General features: G+C 35.2%; 1 protein-coding gene across 2 annotated transcripts in view; it reads right to left on the bottom strand.

The window, feature by feature from the left end:
* The window catches only part of Ahcyl2 (adenosylhomocysteinase like 2), a 186,814-nt gene that overhangs the window by 100,335 nt on the left and 73,568 nt on the right, over positions 1-12,911 (bottom strand). The window lies entirely within an intron of this gene.

The following is a 12,911-nucleotide window of genomic DNA, read 5'->3' as shown; positions in this document are numbered from 1 at the left end:
CATGTATGGCCCAGAGTAGTTCAGGCCGTCACCAGAGAAAAGTGGGAACACCTTTCTTTACAGAGGATCTTTCAGTGCATAGAGTACTCATAAGGGTACTGCCTTCAGTACTAGGGAAAATTGGTTTTAGACTTAATGCAGCTCTGACTGGGCCTCACCAAGTTCAAAAGGAAGCTTCTAAAAGCTCAAACTGTTTCCAGGAGGGTTCTCACTGAAAAGAATGCAGGCCCCCAAAGAGTACAGCAACACCTTTAAAGTAATGAAAGAAAAATGCTATTAACCTAAAATTCTACAAGCTAAAAATATTACTTAAAAAAGAACTTGTCATAAGCAAATCTGTATTAACAGGAATTATTAAAGGAAGTCCTTCAGGAAAAAAAAAAAATGTTACCAGGAGTAAATGGCAAGTAAGTATTACAGAAGGGAGGAAAAACAAAACAAACAAACAAAAAAACAAAAAACCCTCTGTTAAAAGGGTTAAATTAGTAAAAATAAAGGAGATAAAAAGGACATTAAAAAATTAACAGAATATTAGTGAACTGTATTGCAATTTCAAGTAATTTAGAGTACATATAAATGGAATCCCCAAAGGACAGGTGAGAAAAGGGGTAGAGAAAACAACAGAAGAATAGCTGAACTATTTCCAAATTTGATGAAAACTATAAACCTACTAATCCAAGAGTCTCAAGAAAACTCAAACATAAAAGGTATAAGAGGTAAAATCTTATCAAGGAACATCACAATTAAATTGTTCAAAATTGATGATAAAGAAGACGACGACTAAAGGGGCTGGCTGGGGCTATAGCTCAGTGGTAGAGCGCCTGCCTTGCACATTTGAGGCACTGGGTTCGATCCTTAGCACCATATAATAATAAATAAATAAAGATATTGTATTAAAAAAAGGAGAAGACTGAAAAAAAAAACAACCAAAGGGGAAAAATACATTTATGTACAAAGGAAAAAAAGCATGGATGACAACAGACTTCTCATGGGAAACCAGGAAAGTAAGAGGACTGTGGAGAAATTCTTAAAGCACTGAAACAAAAAACTATAAACCAAGTATTATGTACTTAATAAAGATGTCATTTTTAAAAAAAAAGCAAAATAAAGATCTTTCTAGATGTATAAAAACTGAAAGAAAGCATCATCAGCAAGCGCGCAGTACAAAATGCTAAAGGAAGTTGTTTAGGCCCAAAGAAAATGTTACCAGATAGAAAGACAGATCTACACTAAAGAACAATGAGCACCAAAAACAGCAGCTACATGGGTAAATACAAAAATTTTTTTTCCAATTGTAGTTTACAGTCTATTAAAATAAATAAAACAAAAAGGTACTATGGTATTATATGCAGAAGTAAAATATATGGCAATAGTTGTTGAAAACCTGGGTGGCGGGTGCTAGGGATGTGACTCTTTTGGTGAATTCTACAAAATATTAAAAAAAAATTACAAACTTCATACAAACTCCTCCAGAGAATCAAAAAAATTGGGGTAGGGAAGGGGAGTATGGGAGGAATAGATGAACTCTAGATGGCACAAAGGGGTGGGAGGGGAAGGGAGGGGGCATGGGGTTATAAATGATGGTGGAATGTGATAGACATTATTATCCAAAGTACATGTATAAAGATATGTGTGAATATACTTTGTATACAACTAGAGATATGAAAAATTGTGCTCTATATGTGTAACAAGAATTGTAATGCATCCCACTGTCATATAAATAAAAAAATTAATAAAAAAGAATCAAAGAAATACTTTCCAACTCATTCCATGAGGCTTACATTACTCAGATACCAAAACCAAATATAGTAAGAGAAGAAATCCACAAACTAATGTTTCTCCCATACCAAAAAATAAAAGTTCTTGATAAATGATTAGAAAACCTATTCCAACGGTACAATGAAAGAATAATGCATCACAACCAAGTGGGGTTATCCCATGATGTGACTGATCTGAGATATGAAAATCAATGATATTCACCACATCAAAAACTTGAAAAGAAAAAGCATATAGTAATGTGTGTGTGTGTGTCCATGCATGTGTGTGAGAAAAATGGACTACTGAGCCATGTCCCCATTGCTTTTTATTTTTTATTCTGAGACAGAGTTTTGCTAAATTACCCAGGCTGGCCTCAAAATTGTGATCCTCCTGCCTCAGCATCCTAAACCATTGCGATGACAGGAATGTGCCATAGCAACTGGCCCATTCTATTCTTATTTTTCTAACAATTTTTATCAGGAATGGGTGATGGATTTTGTGTAACGCTTTTTCTGCAACCATTAACGTTGCCATATGGAAAAAAAATATTTCCATATGCAGCTGGGCACAGTGGTGCACACTTATAATCTCAGCTAGCAGGCTGAGGCAAATGAATCACAAGTTTGAGGCCAGCCTCAGAAATTTAGCAAGACCTTATTTCAAAATTTAAAAAAAGAAGAAGAAGAAGAGCTGGGGATGTAGTTCAGTGATAAAGCATGCCAAAATTCAATCCCTAGTACCACCAAACAAAAAACAAACTTTCTTTACTTGATAAAGGACATCTACCAAAAAATTTAAACATCTAACACCAGATTTAACAATGAAAGACTGAATGCTTTCTTCCTAACATTTAGAACAAGAAAAGAATTTCTGCATATTTGTATTCTATTCAACCATATAAGCAAGTTTGGGGATTTTTGTTTGTTTGTTTGTTTTGTAGGTACTAGAGATTGAATCCAAGGGTGCTTACCACTAAGCTATGGCTCCAATCCTTTTTTTATCTTGAGACAAGATCTTGCTAAATTGCTGAAGTTGGCCTCAAAACTCTGATCCTCCTGCGTCAGCCTCTAGAGTTACTGGGATTACAGGTATGTACCACCATGTCTGGGTCTTTTTGCAGTACTGGGCATTGAAACCAGGTGCACTAGTCCTAATAAATTGCCGAGGCTAGACTGGAACATGACTGCAGGTACAAGCCACCATGTCCAGCACAGGGCAAGTTCTAATCAGGGAGGGAGGGAAGGACAGAGGGAAGAATGAAGGAAGGAGAGAGAGAGAGAGAGAGAGAGAGAGAGAGAGAGAGAGAGAAAGAGAGAGAATGAACCAAGATAGAAAAGGAAGAAGTAAAAGTCTTTATGTGCAGATGAAACAATCATCTATGTAAGAAAATCCTACAGAACTTACAAAAAAACCTTACTAAAACGAATAAATTTATAAATACCTGTCTCAAAAAATAAAAAGGACTGGGGATACAGTAACTAAGTGGTAAAGTGCTCCTGAGTTCAACTCCAATAATAATAGTAGTAGTAGTAGTAGTAGTAGTAGAGTAGTAATAATAATATACATAGATAAATAAATAAATGCCGAATGTTTTCTCTTGATATGTACATGCTGATCCACAATGGATATGTAGGGGGAGCATGGGAGGAATGGAGGAACTTTAGATAGGGTAAAAGGGAGGGAGGGGAAGGGAAGGAGCAAGGGGGTAGGAAAGATGGTGTAGAGATGGACATCATTACCCTAAGTACATGTATGAAGACACGAATGGTATGACTGTACTTTGTGTATAACCAGAGACATGAAAAATTGTGCTCTATATGTGTACTATGAATTGAAATGCATTCTACTGTCACATACAACAAATTAGAATAAACAAATTAAAAAATAAAAATAATAATATAAATTTTGCATGGCTGTAAGATTCAAGATTAATAAACAGAAATTCCCTGTATTTACCAGTGTCCATCAACTGATGGCTAGATATACAAAATATGGTATGCCATTACTCAATGATAAAAAGGAATGAAGTAATAACACATGCCAAGACATGGGATAAACTCTGAAAACATTATCCTGAGGGGAAAAAGGCGAGACACAGAAGGGCACGAATGGTATGACTTCATTTATACCAGTTTCTAGAATCAGCAAATCCAGGAGTGGATTCATGGAGGGGAAAATAAGAAGTGGCTGCTAATGGGCAGAGGAAGCCCAGAAATTTAAAGCCAGCCTCAAAAGGGACAATTTTATGGCATATGAATTATATCTCAATTTTTTAAAAAAACATAATAAAGACACTGTGTTACAGACTGACAGAAAATATTGACAAAACATATAACTAAGAGAATATCAAAAACTAATAAAGAAAACCATATGGTTTTTTCCATATGGTTTCATATTTAGAACATATGAAAAATCTCTTTAAATTTAATAATAAAAAGACAAAAATAACCCAATTAAAAATTGGGTAAAAGACTTGAAAACACTTTTACAAAGATAAATAAATATAAAAACAAACGCACATGGGCTAACACTGTCAGACATTATGAAAATGCAAATTTAAACAATGAGACTATTACATACCCACCAGAATAGCAAAATGAAATGGAGAAATTAGAAATTCCACATAGTACTAGAGCGAATGTAAAAATGAAATAACCAATTTGAAAACTAGTTTGGCAGTTTTAAAAAAACAAAATTAAATATAAATCAATTATAAGATCTAGCTATTATACTTTAAAATATTAACTCAAGGAAAATTAAAGCATACGTACAAAAACTTCCCCAGACTAAAAACTACTCCAATGTTCATCAACAGTAAAACTGGTAACACATTATTGTCTATCCATACAATGGAATGCTACTCAGCAATAAAGGAATGAACAATATTGGTACCATACAGTAACAAAGATGAATCTCAAATAAAAATGCTGTTAACAAGTCAGACAAAAAAAGAGTACATATTATGTGGTTCCATTTGTTTAAGGTTCTAGAAAATGCAAATTTACTGGGACAGAAAGCAGATCAGTGGCTGCTAAAGAATGTCTCCCCACATATTCACTAATATAGTGTATTACTAAACTGACTGCTATTTGCTTGTCTCAGATGTCAAAAATATTATCTGAGTAGTTTTTATTTGCATTTCTCTTAACAAGAGTGAGAGGTTGAGTTTCTTTTCAGAACTTTTCTTTTCATAACATTTGTATTTTATTTTTTTCTGAACTATTTATTCATATTATTTGCCCATTATTCTCCTAGATTACTAGTGTTTTTCTCATTGATTTTTTTAGAGCTCTCTGTATATTTGGGATACTCAGCCCTTTAGGATATGAATTGCAAATATACCCCCCCCAGCTTCTTGTCTTTTGTGATTTACAGTTTTTGCCGCCACCCCTTCACTCTCAAATTGGAAATTTTGGAGTTTTTGTTGTTGTTGTTGTTTTTAACCTTTGCAGTGCTGGCAATGGAACCCAGGGCCTCACACATGCTAGACAAGCACTCTACCACTGAGCTATAACCCCAACCCATTTTTTTTTTCAGTGCTAGAAATCAAATCCAGGGCACTGAGTCACACTACCCATGCCCCCACCCCCCAATTGTAATCTGCTCTTTTATGATTTTTAGAATGTTTTATCACACTGTACAAAAAATGTTTTTTTTTTTTTAATTCTTCCATGATTTCCTTTAGTACTTTACCATACAAGTACCACAGTTCCATATACTAGTAGTATAGTTCAGTTTCCTACAATTAATATTTGGTTCTTTTTAAATTGATCTTGGCCTAGAACGCGAGGTATGGATACAACTTTACTTCCCATGTAGATACCCAAATTTCTGTACATCACTTATTAGATAGTCCATTCTTTCACACCATTACATCTACCACCATCAATTGAAATGCCACCTTTATCTAATGTTACAAAACTTTGGTTTGTTGTTAAGTCTTTTATTTAAGAAATATAATTCTAAGCAGTTTCTATTCCAAACTTTTTATCAAAAGTTTGTTTGATGGGATAGGGTTGTGGCTAAGTAGTAGAGCGCTTGCCTATCACATGAGGCACTGCATTCGAACCTCAGCACCACACAAAAATAAATAAAGGCTTAAAAAAAGAAACACAATTATCACACACATACATACATTAAAATAAAAGTTTGACAGAAGTCATATTTATGAAAGATTATTTAAATGCTGTTCAGGCTAGGTGCCTCCTATAATCCCAGTGACTTGGAGGCTGAGGCAGAAGGATTGCAAATTTGAAGCCAGCCTTGGCAATTTAGGGAGACCCTCAGCAACTTAGCAAGACAGCTTCAAAACAGAAAATAACTAATGCTGTTCAATACATCTCCTTCTTTGAGAATTCCAAGTCCTAATCTTAACTCCAACATTATAGATTATCAGCAACATGACTCCTCTATATAATCTTGGCTTTCACATTACTATCTTCAATGAGTTGTATTTTATATTAAAACCTTAGCTTTCCTCAAAACATACTATGTAAAAAGCCATAAGAAAATAATATAACTAAGCATATTTACTGCAAGAATAATATGATCCTGGTAGCTCAGGAGGCTGAGGCAGGAGGATGGCGAGTTCAAAGCCAGCCTCAGCAATGGCAAGGCCCTAAGCAACTCAGTGAGACCCTGTCTCTAAATAAAATACAAAATAGGGGTGTGGATATGGCTCACTGGTCAAATGCCCAAGTTCAATCACTAGTACCCTACCCCCAAAAGAATACTGTGGACAATGAATAACTTTCACTTGGGCTGGGGATGTGGCTCCAGCAGGCTCGCCTGACATGCGCGGGGTGCTGGGTTCGATCCTCAGCACCACATAAAAATAAAATAAAGATGTTGTGTCCACCAAAAATTTTAAAAAAAATAAATATTAAAAAAAAATAACTTTCACTTAGTACTTGCAATATGAATTCTTCTTGAGAAATATCTTTCAGAATTTAATGACAGAAGACTTTTGTTTACCCTGAGAAATTAGAAGTTATATAATTTTTTTACTTTAACTTATATTTTTCCTAATATTTATCATAGAAATTCTCAATTTTCCATCACTTTCCATGGTTTCAGGTATCTGTGGTCAACTGTAGTACAAAAATATTAAATGAAAAATTGAAGAAATAAACAATTCATATTCTTTAAATTACACATCATTCTGAATGATATGATGATAGCTCATGAAGTCTGTTCCATTCTACCTAAAATGTGAAACATACCTTTGTCCAGCATATCTACACTATATGTTCCATCCACCTCTAAGTCACTTAGTAGCCATTTCTCTTGGTTATCAGACCAACCAATCACAGTGCTTATGTTTACATAAATCTTGTTTTACTTAATAATGGTCTCAATAATAAAGCAAGAGTAGGATGCTGGAAATTCAGATAAGCCAAAGGGAAGTCCCATAAAATGCCTCCTTTAAGTGAAAAGGTAAAAGTACTCAACTTAAGAAAAAAAATCATAAGCTGAAGTTGCCAAGATCTATTATGAGAACCAATCTTCCATCTATGAAGTTATAAACAAGGAAAAAGAAATTGTGCCAGTTTTGCTGTCATGCCTCAAACTGAAAAAAAATATGGCCAGAATGTGTGATATATGCGTAATTAAGATGGAAAAAGGCATTAAATTTATGTATGTAAGAGTAGGAAAAAACATAGTGCATATAGGATTCTGTGCTACCTGCAGTTTCAGGCAGCCACTGAAGGTCTTGAAATGTATCCTGAATAGGTAAGGGGAGACTACTGAATTCTATTGTAAACATTTACATTGCAAGACATATTAAACTTTATTAATCTTGTTACAAAATGAATAAATAAACTTGTTGGGTAAGTGTGGTAGGCATGATGATGTGTCACTCAGATCTCCTTCAAGAAAACCTATTGTAAGGAGCATAGTTCAGCCTCCAGCTACCAGCCCCATTAACACTGACAGCATTCTTTGCCTGAGTTGCTCCCAATCAGTGCAAGAGCTTGGCAGTGATAAAGTGCCACCCATTCCCTAATTCTATAGGATTCCAATATCCAGCAACTTGTGTTTGCAGATTCCACATCTGCTTGGCTGAGATTTTCTCAACTCTACTATGGTGTGAGGCATTTCTATCTAAGTTTTCCTTCCCTATCATCCTTTATAGGAAACAGACTTACATCCATTCTAAAAGCTCTCCCTACCTACCTCTGACTCCACTCCTTTCCTCATTATTCACAGGTTCTCCTTCCAATAAATCTTGCACCTCTAAATTTGTCTTGACATTTGCCTGTTGTAGGATCCACACTGATGTAGAGATGAAAGACTCAGGTGCTTATTTAAATGGGACATAACTCCACATTCTTCATACTCAACATTATCTTTAAAGGTGTACCAGGGCTTACAAGGACAAGCAACTGGAAGCTATGAAGCCCAGAAATGAGGGAAGACATTCAAATTTGTTGTTTGATTTGTTGTTTAATCTCAGTAGGCTTTTTTTTTTTTTTTTTTTTGCTGTTTCACTTTAAAATTCAAGGACATTTACTTCAGGAAAGAGAACTGTCTCTAAGTGAATCACCAAATTTTTCCTTGACCTATTTATCTTGAATTGAGAAATAATTGCGCCAGCAACAAAAACAAAAAGCACCCTCTCTGGCATTTAAAACATCCTTCAGAAAAAATATGTTATCAGCTCAAGGTTTCTTCATCCCTATCACCAAAGAAAATCTTGACCCGCAAATACGTTTTATGAAAGATGACATTCCTAAGTAGGACCCATATGAAAAAGAAAAAAGTTTCTATGTTGCCTATTTCTACCATTATTCTGTTTCAAAGGGATAGTCTTATGAAATCTGACTAGTGGTTTTACTTTAGAATCTGAAAAATCATGTGCCTTGTTATGTATCCCTAATCTAGTCACAGACAATCTCATTTTAATTTTTAATTCATTTATTTATACACTTTTAATAAATATTAAACCAATCATCCATAACCTGCCTTCCATGACAGAAAACTTCTCACAAGACCAAAATATTTTTCAATTTTCATTTCTCCAGGGAAGAGCTTCTTAAACTTTATATTTTGGCTTTACAGCTTCAAACTATAAAAAAGTCCTGAGGTATGGAGTCAATACCATGACCCCAAACAACATCAGGGCATTCCTTTCAGAGAAGTATATACATTTGCCTGCCCTTAGTTTCAATCTCTCACAAAGTTCCATAGTCCAAACTAAATAATTCCTTTCTTGCTCTAATGTTAACACTTCAGGTATTTGGGAGGGGACTTTATAGTTGCCAGAGTTCAGTCAACCCTGCCCACTTAAATTTCTAACCTTTCCTAAATTCATCTACACATCCTTTGCAGGCCTTCAATTGCTCTCAGAGATCACCACCTTCTGCTTCTATTATGCTGACACTCTGCTAAATGTAATACTCCCAGTGGGCTCTTGCTGACTCCCTACACTGTGGCACAATTCTTCTTTGTTAGCTGCCTAGAATAGCACTAGCTTTCCTTGGACTGCTAGATCACATTTCAAGCCCAATCCAGAGTATTATCTGCCATTACTGTCAAGTCTCTCTTGCCCTTTGAGATTTTACTTATTTATTTATTTTCTCTGTCAGATCTCTTCTATCTCCCTTTCAATCTTTGAAAAAAGAGTAGAATTATGTCCTAATGCTAATTTCCCAAATAAATGAATATTATTCATGTTCTGGCCTGATATCAGTACTTAAATTACTTACAGATAATTTTCATAACTGACATGGATTTTCCCCCCCTTTATGGTCTACCTAAGCTTTTTCCTCATTCAAACTTTACTCAAACCTTTCTCCTCCTCTGAGTTACTGTTATAGGCAAATCAAAATAGGCTATATACTCTCTATAGTCACTTTAGTTATATAAAAATTTTTATTTTTATTTATTTTTTAATTGTTTTAAAGTTAGGAATTGAATGCACGTGGATTCAATCTATAAGCTATATTACATGCCCAGCCCTTTTTATAAATATTATTTTGAGACCAGGTCTCACTAAGTTGCCAAGGCTGGCCTTGAACTTGGGATCTTTCTGTCTCAGCCCCGAGTTGCTGGGATTATAGGTATGTACCACAAATGACTTTAATAAACTTTTATTAAATATCCACTACATTCAAGTGTTATAGACAAAGAATATATAGCTTTTGCCCCCAAGTAGCTCACAGTCTAGTGTGAAGAAATATGTGTAAATGTATATTTACAATACAGTGTAATGATGCAAAAATAGAAAAATGTACTAAACTGGCACCGGGTGTGGTGGTGCATACCCATAATTCCAGCAACTCAGGAGGCTAAGGCACTAGAAGCCAAAGATCCAGGCCAGCCTCAGCAACTTGATAAGACTCTGACTAGGAAGGGAAGGGAAAAGAAAGGCAGGGAAGGGAAGGGAAGGGATAGAAGAGATATAGCTAGGGGAAGAGGATTTAGCCCAGTGGTAGAGCACCCCTGGAATCAATTCCCAGTATGACCAAGGAAAAAAAGAAAGAAAGAAAAGAATATTTGTCAGGATGGTGACTTTTAAGATGAATAGGAATCCATCAGACCCAGAATGAGGAGAATGACATTCCAGTCAGAGAGGAATTCAGAGCAAAGGCAAAGAATGTTGAAGAGAATAGAATGCTTGGGAAACAAGTGACGATGTCCTTGAAGCATAATGGACAGGGTAGGGGAGAAATGGCAGAACATAAAAGTAGGGAATTAGGGGGAAAACAATCAGAAGTGCGTGGAATCCTAAACTAAGGAATCTGAATGTCAACATATAAATAATGAGCAGAGGTTAAAAGAATAGATAAAAGGAAATGACATGACCAATGTTTTAGAAGAAACATTCATCATAAATATAAAAAAGGAAATGGAAGGAGGGACAAAAGCAAAAGTATCAGTCAGCTGCAAAAGTCCAGGTGAGCCATAAGGCTTTTACATGGCTATTTTCAGCCTATCATTTACTGAGCACCAACTATGTGGCAAGTACAATTGTAATGTATTTTTTTGTTGTTGTTGTTGTTAGTTTCTGGTTAACATTTTATCATATGGTTATATATATATATATATATATTTTAGTTATTGATAGACCTTTATTTTTTATTTATATGTGGTGCTGAGAATCGAATCCAGTGCCTTATGTATGCCAGGCAAGTGCACTACCACTGAGCCCCAGCTCCAGCCCTCTAATGTACATTCCATATTTAATCTCACTATTGGTTATCAGAGCTCTGTCAGGTAAGTACCAGTATTCTAATCTAACACAAGGAACAGGCTCAGAGAAAACAAAGCTAAATATTTCAACAAATAAGCAAATTACCAAAACAGAATCAAATTTAATAAAATGTCCTGATTACTGTCATTTTAGCTTTTAGAGCCCTATTCCAGGGCACATCCCTAATCTACTCACAGGCAGCCTCATTTTCTTTTTCAATTCTTTTTCAGCAAATATGAACTAAGCATCTAGAACTTATGCTATAGACTAATGTTATAACTCCCCCCCAAAAAAATCATGTTGAAATCTAATCTCCAATGTGATACTATTTGAATGTGGGGCCTTTGAGAGATTATATTAGGTCATGAGGGTTTAATGAGATTAGTACCTTTATAAAAGAAACTCCAGAGAGCTCTCTCACCCTTTCTGACTGGCTACAAACCAGGAAACAGGTACTCATAAGTTTATGATTTAAGATACCATCAATTGGAAGATTCACCATTAATTCACATAACAATAAGAAAAGTGTTAACCTAAATTCACATTTCAATCTCAAGAAATATGAAAATGGTGTTAACCTAAATTGACATTTCAATCTCTAGAAATATGAAAATGGGGGGTCCGGGGAAAGCAGTACTTTGTTGATCCCTTGATAGTGGCTTTCCTAATCTCCAGAACTGTGAGAAATAAACTTCTTTTGTTTATTAGCCACCCATTCTATAGTAGTTTGATATAATAGCCATAATAGATTACAAAAGTGTATTATAAACTATGTAAAAATTCATAATTCCTAAAGTCAATGAGTTTACTATTTAGTAGAAGAGAGACATGAAACAACCACATGATAAAATGTTAACCAGAAACTAAGAAGCCAGGTGCAATGGTGCACATTTATAATCCCAGTGGCTCAGGAGGCTGAGGCAGGAAGATCATAAGTTGGAAGCCAGCCTCACTAATTTGGTGAGACTAAAAGAAACCTAGTGAGATGCTATATTAAAAAAAAGAATTTTTTAAAAAGTGTTGAGAATGTGGCTCAGTGGTTAAGTGTTCCTGGGTTCAATCCCTGGTACAAAAAACAACAACAATAACAAAAAAAAAACCTTAACAAATATAAAAGAAAAGGCACTGAGTATTTGAGACACTGTAAGAAAATAAACTAATTTAGACTTAGGGGAAAGAGATATAGGGAAAGATCTCTTGAGGAACTGACATTTGATACCTGAAGGAAAGACTGCTTGAAGGGGAAGCTATTCCTATCTATTTCTATGAGTTATCTGCTACCTCTAGACACTCCAACTCAGTTGCTGAAAATTTACCGTTAGTTCATAATTCTAGGTCTTTAAACTCCTTGGGTATAAGGTATCTAATCAAATATTTTACCTCTACTTTTTTTTTCCCCCCCTTTGGTACCAGGCACTGAACCCAGCTGAGCCACAATCCTAGGTTTTTATTTTTTGAGACAGGGTCTCACTAAGTTGCTTAGGGCCTCCCTAAATTGCTGAGGCTGGCTTTGAACTTGTGATCCTCCTGTCTAGGCCTCCTGAGTTGCTAGGATTACAGGCACGTGCCACAGCGCTTAGCTATTTCACCTTCACTTTCTAGTTACAAGTAACTTCAATAACTATACACTGATAACCTAGTTAGTACCAACAACTGCTATCCTTCTGGAATCTAAAATTCAAATGTTTAATGGTATTTAAGATACTATCAATTGGAAGATTCACCATTAATTCACATAAAATAAGAAAAAAGTGTTAATCTAAATTGACATTTCAATCTCAAGAAATAAGAAAATGGGGGGGGTCGAGGGAAGCAGTAGTCCTTAAAAGTCAATAAACTATGGTGCTTTATCTTTGATGACAACTACTAATCCTTTTATCAATATCCTACTCTATTTTTCCATTATAAATATATGTATTACAAGTTATACGTGTGTGTGTGTGTGTGTGTGTGTGTG

The sequence above is a fragment of the Ictidomys tridecemlineatus genome, chromosome 2 (assembly GCF_052094955.1).
Source record: "Ictidomys tridecemlineatus isolate mIctTri1 chromosome 2, mIctTri1.hap1, whole genome shotgun sequence".
Taxonomy (NCBI): domain Eukaryota; kingdom Metazoa; phylum Chordata; class Mammalia; order Rodentia; family Sciuridae; genus Ictidomys; species Ictidomys tridecemlineatus.
The sequence above is the reverse complement of the archived record's forward strand: the minus strand, read 5'-3'. Positions and strand labels throughout refer to the sequence as shown.